The sequence below is a fragment of the Mirounga angustirostris genome, unplaced genomic scaffold, assembly GCF_029215605.1.
Source record: "Mirounga angustirostris isolate CCGP_5_RB_7025 unplaced genomic scaffold, mMirAng1.0.hap1 SCAF_5, whole genome shotgun sequence".
Taxonomy (NCBI): domain Eukaryota; kingdom Metazoa; phylum Chordata; class Mammalia; order Carnivora; family Phocidae; genus Mirounga; species Mirounga angustirostris.
Genome location: NW_026991713.1, coordinates 21091503 through 21105379, shown reverse-complemented (window position 1 = coordinate 21105379; position 13877 = coordinate 21091503). Strand labels below are relative to the sequence as shown.

Below are 13877 nucleotides of genomic sequence, written 5' to 3'. Positions count from 1 at the left end.
GCTCGGGAAAAAGCGGAGTAGGATTCTTCACCCAGGACAAGGAGGGCAGGTAGGCTGGGAAAGGGCCAAGCCCAAACCACCCGCTTCCGAGGGCTGCCCTTCCCTTCAGGACACATTTGGTTAGGATCTATAGGGCTCTCTGTCCTCTTTTTCCGGCAGAAGGCACTGTTAGGGCTCACAAAACTCTGCCAGCTCGGTCGGGCCCGGGAAGCCGGCTCTGGCTGCCAAGGTTACCGAACCGCGGGGTCGAAAAAACCGCCACCAACTCGCGCTCCGGCCCCTCCCCTGACTCGTAACCCCGCCCCCGAGCACCAGGTTGGGGCGGGGCCCAAGGCGCGTAGGCCCGCCCCTTCCGAACCTGCCGGAAGCGACGTCATGCCCAGGCCGGCCGGTCTTTAGGTCTTTTCCCCCCTCCCGTACTCTTCTTCCCCAGTCCCTCCCCTCCCCTTTCCCTTCCCTCCTCCGCCTCCTGCCTTTGAGGCCGCTCGGATGCAGGAGGCTATGGAGTAAGCCGGCGGCAGCGGCCAGGCTCTGAGGCTGAGCAGGTGCAGCTAGGAAGCGTTTGCGGGGGGGGCGGGGGAAACAAGCCCCAGCACCGCCCCTCCCGGGAAAGAGGGGAAGAGGTGAGTGACCGCCCACGGGCACCGGGCGATCTCCTTCACCTGCTACACTCCCTCCTGGGCTCTTAAGGCTAGCGAGGAGGGAATGGGGAAGGACCCGCACCCGAGGTAGGCCTTCCCAAGGCCCTCAGAGCTGGTGACTGTTGCCTGGTGACGGGCCTGCCGGCTGCGGGCCGGGACGGTGGGCGCCCGCGCGAAGCCGGGCTGGGGGAGCGGCGAGCTCCGGGGAGCAGATCCGCGAGGCCCGAGTCCCCCAAAGAGGCCTTGAGGCGACGGGAGACCAGGGCCGGAGTCATCTGCGGGAGGGAGAGCCCTTCTCTCAGGCCCTGGAGCTCGGGTTTCCGCGGTGGAGATCTCGGTTCCCTTTTGGGAAATTGGACACTACTCCGCGACTGGGTGAGACAGCTCGTCAGTTCTGAGGTCTGCACCTGATTACCTGGGTTACCCAACAGCGCTCTACCGCCAGGCGTCCTTTTCAGACAGCAGCTGTAGTTCTGGAACGGAAGGTTATTGTGTGTGAGGTGGGTGGGGCAGGTGTTTTGTGAAGACTAACACCTCCCTCGGTGGCTCCTGCACTCTTGTTTTTCTAAGCGGGAGAGAGAGGGTGGAGGAAGGTTTAGAGCGATAAAGCTTGCGAAACTTCTTGGGATCCGACTAAATACGTACCTCTGATCACTGATTAAGGAGACCAATACTGTCAGGTCAACCCCTATAACAGTCTTCAATGAGACTGGACTCGAGTGACTTAAAAGTGCCATGTCAGTAGTGACTTAAAATTGTAAGTGCAAACTAGTTTTTTGTAGATCAAATTCAGGGATTATTTGTATGATGACTTTTTTTTTTTTTTTTTTTTTTTGGATTCTGTGAATAATAAGTTTTATCCATTCTGGAAATTTAACATAGTTTAACGAGAATGCTCCAAACCTGTCTGTCACTTTAAAACCCGATCATTTTCTGGTAATGGCTTGAAAGTCAGGTACTTGAAGCTTCCTTCTAGACTTTGCGGGCTTTTTTTGTTTGGCTTCCTGTCTTATTCTTTAATATAAATATTAATGTTAAAGCTTAAAAATGGTTTATCAGCTGAGTATATAAGTAGAATTCTTGAGACAGTATTAGTCATAAAAGACACTTGGAGGATTTTGTAAAGGGAAGGAACCTAGTGGAAGGTAAAAGGTAAGGACCTTCATTCTGTTCAGATCCTTTTTACACACATGCCAAAACCTACCTATTCTTTTGTCTCTGAGATCCATAAACACTCAATAAAAACAGACACATTGTACTTCTATACAATAGAATACCTCTGAACAATACCTACTCTTTGAAATTCATTATTTATCCCCCCCCAGGTCCTTTGAAATTCATTATTTATCCCCCCCCAGGTCCTTTCACTGTGCTTAATTCAAGTGACTAGCTTCATCATCCCTTTGTATAGGAGTAGAAGTGTGACATCTTCCTGTCTTGCATGACTCATATTCATCTTTCTTGAAGTCTATTAATTTGCCTCTTGAAAATGTCCACTCTTCCTTTTCACCACTAGTACTCTAGTTCCAACCATCATCTTCTCTCATCTGAAGTATAACCAGCTTCCTAATTATGGCTTATTTGCATTTACTGTGGCTGGATCTGTAGTTTTCCACACCAGTTTGAGTGACTTTTTCAGAAATGCAGAGCTAATCACATTGTCTTCATGTGTAAAGCCCTTCAGTGACTTTCATTGTTTTTAAGAGAAACTAACATCCTTAACCTGTTTGGGTCCCTGGTTACCTTTCCAACCTCATCTCCACAGTGTGTGCTGGCATTCCTTTCTCCCCTAATTACTCTGTTCTTTCTGTTCTGCTTCAAGTACGTGGCTTTTGGTTATGATACTTCCTCTGCTTGGAAATGCACTTCTTTTCCTTTTCATCCAGTTACTACTGCCTGTTCAGTTCAGGGAAGACTTTCCTGGTTAGGAGAGATTCATATAGTTATGTTCACATGACACCATTGCAGACTTGCCATATTTATTAATACTTAATAAATTAATGAGATGTTTCTCATGTGATACTGTGTAAGTGCTAAATAAATGTTTGTTAAAGGAATTCGTTCAGTGCTTACTAAATGTCCTAGAAATTATATTAAGCATTTTATGTGTCATCATCCTTAATCCAACAGCCACTTGATATATTTGGGTGGCATGTCCCCCCTTCTTATGGATTAGAAATAGTGTTAGGGAGATAGTTGGTGGTCCCAGTGCTAGTACGTATTAGAACAGGCATTTGAAATCAGGTTTCCTTGCCACTGAAGATTGTGTACTTAATCACATAACATTTAATTCTCACACTGTGCATCAGAACACCTGGGAAGCTGATCAAAATACAAATGCCCTGACTGCACTTTATAGATTCTGATTCCAAAGGTCTGAAATAGTAGGTAGGCATCTATGTGATTATCAAGTTGGCCAGTCATTTGGATGTTACTAGATGTATTTAGATGTTCATCAGTGTTTGAAAACCATTGCCTTAGACAACAGTTCAGTGCTTTATGAGTTTCAGTTTTCACACATTGACTGTATTTCAGATTTTGTATGTTCTTAAAGCAAGGAAGAACTGTAGACCTAAGGAAGTGAGCTTAGTGGTCATTCTAATTTCCTACCCAGTTATTCCTTCTCCCCCTTCTCCAGCTGAAGGGGCTGAATAGTGAGATGCTGCCCCAATGCTACCTTTTTTTGAAATTATGGTAATTTTAAGAATCTGAGTGAGTTGCTGTAGTAAAAACTACGCTAAGTACGTGGGCATCAAGTGCCTTCAGAAGAGCTGGATGTGATTTCTCCTCAGATCTTATTGTTCAGATTACTAGTTTGATATTTGAGCATATGTAAATAGTGATGGAATGTTTTACTTCTTGTTTCTCCTACTGCACCTAGTATGGTGCTTTACATGTAGTAGGTAACCAGTAATTTGTTGAACACATGTGTGTATCACTGTTCATTCCTAAGGCTCTTTAGTGTTTGTGTTTTTCTTAAATAGGTTTGTCTCCTGTAAGTAATCTGTTCTAGCTCAACTGATAATTACTAGATACTTTTTGTAGTTGTAAAGAGAATGGTTGTACTCGGCTGGTGTAATCTGAATAAGATAAAACATGATGGAAAGCCAATGTTAACCATTTTTTGAAAACTGTATCTTTTTAAAGCTTATAGTATTCTCTGAGTGCTCTCACAAGAAACAAAAATGTATTTCAAGAATATATCTCAGAATCATCTTACTTTAGACGTAAATAGATAAGCACTGCATATGGGAATGTAAGGTATGACATTTTCCCCAAGTTTTATAAATCACTTTGCCAAAAGTATTTGTGTCATGTTAATGTAATTCTTATTTTGAATCACAAAATTTCATTTTATGAATACTTAGCTATATAAATCACTGTAAGGTGGTATTCTTTTATTTTCAGGCATTTACATAGAAAGAAATCTCAGACACTTGTGCCTCTTTAAGGAATAAAACAAACTATTTTGAATTCATTGGTATTTATTTGTATTGTTCATTAGTGGTCAGTGTGTATTATTTTGTGCTTATTGAAAGCCTAGTTTCTGCTAGGCCATGAGACTAACAAGTACTAAACATAATTTCATTATCAGATGTAATTACAGTAACTGTTTTATTTGCATTACAGTATTTCCATAATACATAAATATATAAATGCAAACTAATTCTACTTTTTAATATTTTATTCTTGGGGAATTAAGGGACTCTTTGCAGTTGTGTTACAAATGCAGGAATTTTTTTAGCATAAATCTGATTTTACTCACTATATTCCTGCTATCTCTAGAGTTTATGAGTAGGCAGAACTGAAGAAATTGCCAATTCCTTTCAGCTACCTGCCATTAGGTGCTGTAACAGTCAACCCACCTTCTGGCAGGTGCATGTAAAATTAAGTTTGCGTCAGATTTACCTTCTGGTTCTACCAAAAACCAAGTGATGGCTGAGTCAGATGGTAGAGAGATATAGTCTTGGAATCATAATTAAGTTGTCCCAAATCTTACTTTGACTGAGATTTAGGAGGGAAAGATGATTGACTTTCAAGTAAATTCTGCTAAATGGTGTACAAGGGGAAATGGCTTATATGAATGGACATTTCTGTCATTTATAGCTTTGTCTTTGGAAAAGATGGGCTTTTTTCTTCAACAATCAAGTGAAAATTTGAAAAGCTATCATTTTAAGAAAAGATATTTGGACTCATATAAGGTTTCTTTTATGTTGCTAATAATTCAAAATCTCATTTAAGTTCAGGTCTTCTTTTAAAAGTTCTTCCAGTTCATCTGTCTTTAGCCTTCTGTTACTCTCATGATATTCTTGGGTCTCCTTGGCTAATCTTTTTCAAGGTTACAGCCTTAACTGCTGTACTGCTTATAAGCTCATGGTACCCAAAGTTTTGTCTTCAATCAAGACTTTTTTTCTAAGTTTTTGGCCTGTATATCTAAAAACCTACTAGATGTATCTCCATGTGAATGTCATTCAGGCAACTCAACTTCAACATGTCCAAAACTGAATTCTTCCTCTCACAAAACCAAGAGTTATCTCCTCTAAGTCCTGCCTGGATAAATGGCTTCACCCTCCACCTAGACTCTGAAATGGGAGACCTGATTGGGATTCCTAGTTGTGTTCCTTTCCTTTATCTAATTGGTCACTAAGTTCTCTTAGTTCTAATTCGTACTTGTTTCTTACTTTTTCCTTTCTTTTCCTTCCTTACTATTACCTTACTTGAGCAACCTCTCCCTCTGTTAAAATTTGTTTAAAATTTGACATATAGTACATAAAAATACATAGCAAAGTTTAATATGTAATTATAAAATAAATATCCACATAACATCTTTGAAACACCCCCTCTTCCCACCATCTCTTCCCTGTCTTCCCTGTCTCTAATTCCAAGTGTCCTTTCCTTTGTCTTCTTGCTTTGTATACATTCTAAATTATATCTATATCTATATCTTTCTCATCCCTGAACTACATATTGATGTTCTCTTCAGTCTTGTCATATTCCCTGCTTCCACTCCTAGTATATCTTTCATTCTTCTTGATAGAGTGATTGATCTTACTCATGCTTGAAACCCTTCTGTGGCTTATGGCTTGATTGCTTACTACTAATTGCTCTTGGTGATCTGGCTTTTCTGTTTCTTTTGCCATATTTCCCTGTTTCCTCCAGCTTTTATCGGAATTGCTTTGTTTTTACTTTGTCTTTACTTCTATACTTCTCCCATTCTACTTCATTCCTGTTCACCTTTAGAGACATCTGTAGCATTACTGTTTTGCTAAAACCTTCTTCTCTCTGTTCCTGGTTTTTTTGTTGTTGTTGTTTTGTTGTTGTTGTTGTTCCTGTAAGACTTTGTATATATATTTTGTAGGTTTTATCACTGTGGGCTAATGCTATGGTTGGTTTACTTCTCTGTCTCTTGCCCCTTTGATGGTAAGATCTCATGGCTTATTTTTCCTTCTTTCTCCCACATTTCTTACATAGTATCAGGTACACAGTGGGTTCTCAATAAATATTAAATAATTTACCAGGTGAATTTCCATGTCTATTCCTACCATGTGTACGCTTTACTGTTGGCTCTGTTTGGATGACAGATGAGCTTCTCAAATTTGAATATTACCTCTGAAAGTATCCTTTGTTTTCATACTGAGCTATTTGTAGTTCTCAAATCACATCATGGTCTTTCTCCCCTACTATAGCATGGTATGTACCTCTCTGTTAATTGCTGTAAATCTTTGCAGATCTGAGTCCATTGGCTACAGATTAAGTCCCTAAAGAGCAGAAATGTTTCCGTTTACATCTGTATTCCCAGTGTGTATAACTAGTGCATGACATATAATATGTAGCTACTCAGGCAGAATTAGAGGAATGGATATGTAGGTTTTAAATAGGGTTTTTATGTCCCTTCAGCTCCCCCATCAAAATCAGCAGCAGATGTTCATAGAGAACAACTTGGCATAGCAATAAATATTTTCATAATGCCAATAGCAACATTTTCTAACTGCTCACAGAAATGCAGCATTAAATTAAAAAGGGAGAGTCTCTATTTCTATTTACAGACAGTTCAAATCTTTCATAGAAGTAGGTCATATTTATATAAATATAATTTAATTAACAGAGAAAACTGGATACAAACTAGTGCTACCTTCGTCCAGTGACCTTCCAAATATTTTTGCTTGTGTATTCTCTAAATAATTTAATTTTGAAAAACAGTGTACTCCTTTGCATGTTTTTAAGTTGATGGTATCTAAAAATTTTTTGTCAAGGGTTTAAAAAGGATCTAATTTCTAGGTTGTTGTATATTGTGATTATGTTTTACTTTTATCAAAACCTTGGAGTTTTTGCTTATTAATTGAAATAAACTTGTTCTGGGCGCCTGGGTGGTCTCTCTCTGACCCTCTCCTCTCTCATGCTGTTTCTCTCTCGCTCGCTCTCCAATAAATAAATAAATAAAAACTTAAAAAACAAAACAAAAACAAAACTTGTTCTTATACATCCATATGACAGTCATCTTATTTCTTAATTGTAATTCTGTGATAGATAAGGCAGGGGTCTCGCTGTTAATATCTGGAAGAAATAAAGCACAGCTTCTTTCAGTAATTTTTTCCAAATTTCTTTTTGCTTTATTTTACTTTTTTAAAGGTTTTACTTACTTACTTGACAGAGAGTGTGCGTGAGTGTGAAAGAACAAGCAGGGGGAGGGGTAAAGGCAGAGGGAGAAGCAGGCTCCCCGCTGAGCAAGGAGCATGATATGGAACTCCATCCCAGGACCCTGGCATCATGACCTGAGCTGAAGACAGATGCTTAACCAACTGAGCCACCCAGGCACCCCTCTTTTTTGCTTTATTCTTAAGAGACTTTCAGTTAATGCATTCTTGAATTACGTTTGCCCCATTCAAAGTTTTTTTATATCCAGGGAAATGGCGTGTAATAAGATTGTGATGGCTGAGAAAAATACTTTTCTTTGGTCAAGTGGGAAAAAATTGTGAGGAAAGAGTTGGTTAAGGAAGATTTGTAGGACACAGACTTTGTCAGACAAATCAGTTTTAGGAAGGAGTAAACATGGAAGTGGAAGATTTGAAGAGTGAGAGGGTTTTAAGACCTCTTTTTGTGCCATGGACCCTTCACAGTCTAGTGAAGCCTGTGGACCCCTTCTCACAGAGTAATATTTTAGGATCAGCTTGTCAGTTTCTACAAAAGCCTCTGGGATTCTGATTGGATTGTATTGAGTCCATAGATCAGTGGGGAAATTGGTATCTTAACAATATTGAGTCTTTCAATTCATGAACACAGTCTTTCCCTTTAAGTCTTTGTCAGTTTCTCTCATCAATTTTTTGTTGTTTTCATTGTGGAAGTCTTGTATATCTTGTTAAATTTATCCATGGGTATTTCATGTCCTTGAAATGGTATTTTGAAATTTCAGTGTTTGTTTCTAGTATATCAAAATAGTCTTTTTAAAAATGTTCCGTTCTTGTGTTCTATAATGCTAAACTCATATTAGTTCTAGTTTTTTTGTAGATTCCTTCTGCCTTTCTGTGTACAAGATGTGAATACTTTTTATTTTATTTTTCTTAATTGCTTTGGCTAGGACCTCCATTAGAATATTGAATTAAGGTGGTAAAAGTAGATATTTTTACTTTGTACCCAAACATAGGGAAAAAGCAATCAATTTTTTTATTTTTAAATATAATATTAGCTGTAGGTATTCAAAGATTCCATTTATCAGGTTGAGGAAGCCCTGCCCTGCCCTTCCCTTCCCTCCCTCTTTCTTCCTCCCTCCCTCTTTCTTCTCTCTCTTCTCCTTCCTTCCTTCCTTCCTTCCTTCCTTGTAGGCATCATGTCCAATGTGGGGCTTGAACTCACAGACTCAGATTAAGAGTCACATGCTCAATCTACTGAGCCAGCTAGGAGCCCTGAGGAAGTTTCTTTCTGTTCTTAGTTTGCTGAGAGTTTTTATTGTGGATGGGTGTTGAATTTTGTCAAAAATTTTTTCTGCTTTTATTGAGATGATTGTATGTCCCTCCTCCATTATTCAGTTAGTAAGGTGAATTACATGAATTTGTTTTTGAGTGTTAAATCAGCCTTGCATTCCTAAGATAAATCTCTCTTGGTCATCGAGTTGGATTTATTGGACTTGATGTACTAGTATTTTGTTAAGGATTTTTACATGTCGATGAAGGATATTGGTATGCAGTTTTCTTTTGTGTCATTTGTTGGTGTCAGGGCAATACTGACTATATAACATGACATGGAAGGTGTTCTCTTCTGTGTTCTGGAAAAGCTTGTACAGACCTGGTTATTATTTCTTCCTTAAATGTTTGATAGAATTCAGCAGTGAAGCCATTTGAACCTGGAGTTTATTTTGTGGTAAAGGTTGTAGTTATGAATTGGATTTCTTTTTTATAGGACTATTCTGGTTTTCTGTTCCTTCTTAAGTCAATTTTGGTAGTTTTGGCTTTCAAAGTTTTTTTCCATTTCATTCAAGTTGTTGAATTAATTGGCATGAGATCATTTATAGTATACCTTATTGTTTAAAATCTATGTGATTTAAATAGGATTAAAATCTGTAGGATTTCCTCTATTTCTGATATTGACCATTTGTGTCTTTGAAATTTTTTCTTAATGTAGCTAGAGACTTATCTTTTTAAAACACTGGCTTCATTGATTTTTCTTTTTTCATTTCTCTACTAAATAGAGTATTACATTAAATTCAGTCTGTTTCATTGATTTCTACTCTTTATTTCCTTTTTTTCTACTTATTTTGCATTTAGTTTTCTTTTTTTTTTTCTTCCTAGCTTCCTAAGATGGAAGGTGAGACCACTGATTTTGGCATTCCCCCCGCCCCACCACCATATAAACATTTAAAGCTGTACTTTATCCACTAATCACTACTTTACCTACATCCCATAGATATTTCATTTTCAGTCACCTCAAAGTATTTAAAAATTTTCTGTGATTTATTTATTTTATCCGTTGGGTTATTGAGAAGTGTTTAATTTCCAAATATTTGCATTTTTTTCCTAGATATTTCTCTGTTACTGATTTCTAGTTTAATTTCATTGTGGTCAAAGAACATGTTTTATATTTCAGTAGTTTTAAATATGTTGAGATTTGTTTTATGGTCTGGAAGAATATAGTTTGTCTTACTGAGTGTTCCATGTACACGTGAAAACAAAATGCATTGTGCTGTTGTCAAGTGGGGTGTTTTGGGTCATGTTGTTTGATAGTGTCATTTAGGTCTTCTATATCCATACTGATTTTTTGTCTACTCAGTCTAGTCCATCTGTTACTGAGAGAGGATCCTTGAAGTCTCCAATTATAATTGTAGATTTGTCTGTTTCTTTCAGTCATTTTTTGCTGTATTTATTTTAAAGCTCTTATTCAGTATGTACACATTTAGGATTTTATGTTTTCTTGATGAATTGACATCTTTGTTATTATGAAATGTTGCCTATTCTGTTTGTTATTAATATGGCCATTCTAGCTTGGTATATTTTCACATTCTTTTAGTTTTAAGTCATCTTGTAAAGTGGGTTTAAAGTGGATTTCTTTAAAGCAGCATATAATTGGATCTTGCTTTTTAATCTAGTTTGACAATCTCTGCCTTTTAATTTGAATTTTAAATCATTTGCACTTAATGTAATCATTTATAGGGTTGGATTTAAGTCTACTATCATGCTATTTTCTACTTGTCACAATTATTCTTTGTTCCTTTCTTCCTCTTTTCCTACTTTTTGTATTCATTTTACTTTTAGGATTCCATTTTATTTCCATTATTGACCTTTTAGTTGTATCTCTCTTATTTTACTTATTAGTCTAGGATTTATTATATGTCTTTAATTTGCTATAATCTATTTTCAAGTGATATTATGCTACCTAACATATAAGAATCTTTCAAAAATATACTTCCATTTCCCCTCTCCTGTCCTTGTTTGTCATATTTTTTACTTCTTCATAAGTCAATATGTTTTTGTTTTTGTTTTAGATGGTCAGTTATCTTCTAAAGACAACATGAGAAGTTTTTTTAAATATACCTGCATAATTTTTATTTCTAGTGTCCTACATTCTTTTTGTGGATTCACATTTCCATCTGGTATTTTTGTCCTTCTGTTTGAAGGACTTCTTTTAATATCTCTTGTAGTGAATACCTGCTGGCAACAAATTCTCTTAGATTTTGTTTTCCTGAAAAAATATTTCACATTTATTTAATTTTAATTTAATTTCATTATTTTTAAAGATTTTATTTATTTTTTTGACAGAGAGAGAGAGTGAGAGAGCACAAGCAGGGGGAGCAGCAGGAGAGGGAGAAGTAGGCTCCCTCCCCGCTGAGAAGGGAACCTGATGTGGGGCTCCATCCCAGGACTCTGGGATCATGTGAAGTGAATGAAAGCAGCCGCTTAAGCTTAACTGACTGAGCCACCAGGCGCCGCTCACATTTATTTTTGAAAGTTTTTTTCCCATGGCTTATAGAATTCTAGGTTGATAGGTTTTGATTGTTTGTTTTTTGTTTTGTTTTTGTTTTAGCACTTTAGAGACCTCCATTCCTTTGCCTGACTTGTATAGTTTCTGATGAGAAGTCTGGGGAAAATTCTTATCTTTTTTCCCCTCTATATGTAATTTTCCTGTTTTCTCTGGCTGCTTTTAAGACTTTTCTCTTAATCACTTACTTTCAGCTACTTGATATGACATGTCTAAGCATGGTTTTCTTTGTGTTTATCCTGCTTGTAGTTTATCAAATTTCTTGACACCTTGTATAGTTTTCATCAAATTCAGGAACATTTGGCCATTATTTTTTCAAATATTATTTCTCTTTTTTCCTTCTCGTTTTTGGGATTCATTTATATATGTTATATAGATATTATCCCACAGGTCACAGAGACTTTGCTCATTTTTTTCCCTAGCCTTTTACTCTATCTTCAGGTTTTACTAATTTTTTTTTTTAAGTAGGCTCCACGCCCAGCATGGAGCTCAACATGTGACTTGAACTCATGACCTGAGATAAGACCTGAGCTGAGTTGGACTCTCAACCAGCTGATCCACCCAGGTGCCCCATGGTTTTTCTAATTTTATTTCCTACTTTGTCAAATTTGTTAATCATATCCTCTGAATTTTTTATTTGAGATATTTTATTTTTCATCTCTAGAATTATTAGGATTTTTAGAAAAAGTATTCCATTTTCTTTCATCATGTTCATGCTTTCCTTGAAGTACTTAGATATACGATAGCTTTCTAATGTCTTTAATGTCTATAATCTCTCATTTTGGAGTCTTTATTGATTGATTTTGGTCTTGATTATGAGCACATATTCTTGTTTCTTGGCATGTCTAATAATGGCATGCTGAACATTGTGAATGTTACATTGCTAGATATCTGAAATTTTTTTGTCTTTCATGAGTATTGGGTTTCATTCGAGTAGGCAGTTAAGTAATTTATGACTAGTTTGATCATGTGAGCTTGCTTTTAGTTTGTTAGGGCAGCTTTAGAGTACATTTTATTCTAAGAACAGTTTATCCTACTACTATGGCATGGGCCTTGTGGGGTTTCTGCTGAATGCCTTTAGTGATCAATGAGGACTCTCCAGTCTAGCTTGTGAGATATTAAGTGATTTGCAGCCCAGTGTGAACTTGAACTATTCAGCTTATAGCTTTCTGGTTGGTCCTTAACTGACCTGGTTGAGTTTCACACCATGTATGGGCATCTTAGTGTTCAACAAAGCATCGAATTTCTGGCTCTTTTTCAGCATAGTTCTCTCTCTCTCTCTCCCTGATTTTCCCTCTTCTCCTTGGAATTCTATCCCAGAACTCCTAGCCACCTCTGCATCCTTGAATTCCAGTTTGTCTCCTCAGCTCTTCTAACTCAGGTAGACTACTGCTTGGCATTCTCCTCTCTACTCCCATTTGCAGTGTACCTCTAGGCAGAAAGGTGGGGCAATCCTAGGGTTCACCTTGTTAGTTTGGTTTCTCACTGGGATTATATGCCTGTGCTGCCTGTTCAGTGTCTGAAAACATTTGTTTCATATATTTGTCCAGCTTCTAGTTGCTCAAGGTGAGAAGATAAATTTCAGTCTTTGTTTCTGCATCATGACTAGAAGTGTGTAAAATTTTAAAAATATTTTATTACCTGTTGTTTGTCCATGGTTTACTGTTCTTTTGCCACCAGTGCTTTTCTTTTAGAAGATATTCTCAAGTGATTTCATAGTTCAACAGTAATTATTTTATTTACTTATTTGTTATTATTTTATTTTTTTAAAGTTTATTCTTTTTTTTTTTTTTAAAGATTTTATTTATTTATTTGAGACAGAGAGAATGAGAGACAGAGAGCATGAGAGGGAGGAGGGTCAGAGGGAGAAGCAGACTCCCTGCTGAGCAGGGAGCCCCATGCGGGACTCGATCCCGGGACTCCAGGATCATGACCTGAGCCGAAGGCAGTCGCTTAACCAACTGAGCCACTCAGGCACCCTAAAGTTTATCCATTTTTTAAGTTAATCTCTATATGCAGCATGGGGCTCGAACTCAAGACCCCAAGATCAAGAGTCACATGCTCTTCTGACTAAGCCAGCCAGGTGCCCCCAATCAATTCACTATTCGTTATTTTAGTGGTGAATAAAACTTTTATAAAATACAAACTTTTTTTTTTTTTTTTTTTTAGATTTTTTTAATTTTTTTATTTGACAGAGAGAGAGACAGCGAGAGAGGGATCACAAGCATGGGGAGTGGGAGAGGGAGAAGCAGGCTTGCAGCTGAGCAGGGAGCCCGATGCGGGGCTCTATCCCAGGACCCTGGGATCATGACCTGAGCTGAAGGCAGACGCTTAATGACTGAGCCACCCAGGTGCCCTTATAAAATACAAATTTATTGTTGAGTATAGCATTAGCTCTTTTCACGTTTTTTTTTTTTTTTTAAATAAAATTTTATTTATTTGTCAGAGAGAGAGAGAGTGTGCATGCCCAAGCAGGAGGAGGGCTAGGCAGAGGGAGAAGCAGGCTCCCCTCTGAGCAAGTAGCCCGATGCATGACTCGATCCCAGGACCCTGGGATCATGATCTGAGCCAAAGGCAGAGGCTTAACCTACTGAGCCACCCAGGCATACTGCTCCTTTCAGCTTTTATATGGTGGTTTTTAGTGTGAGGAAAGATTTAGACCCTCTACACCACTAAAGTCTTGAGGGTCCATGTTATATATAGTTGAACAACATTCATGTCACTGTCAAGTGTGAATATGTTTTTTCCTATTCTGTAATAATTGAGGTT

The 13877-nt window shown here is 37.9% G+C and overlaps 1 protein-coding gene across 3 annotated transcripts in view; it reads left to right on the top strand.

Annotated features, from left to right (window-relative positions):
* The first annotated feature begins 373 nt into the window (after positions 1-373).
* Positions 374-13877, top strand: part of SCYL2 (SCY1 like pseudokinase 2) — a 52428-nt gene continuing 38924 nt past the window's right edge. Inside the window, exon 1 of one of the 3 annotated variants that reach the window (XM_045872762.3) lies at positions 374-623. The gene's annotated coding sequence lies outside the window, so the exon portion shown is untranslated. The other 2 variants (XM_064590745.1, XM_064590744.1) reach the window with 2 other exon arrangements.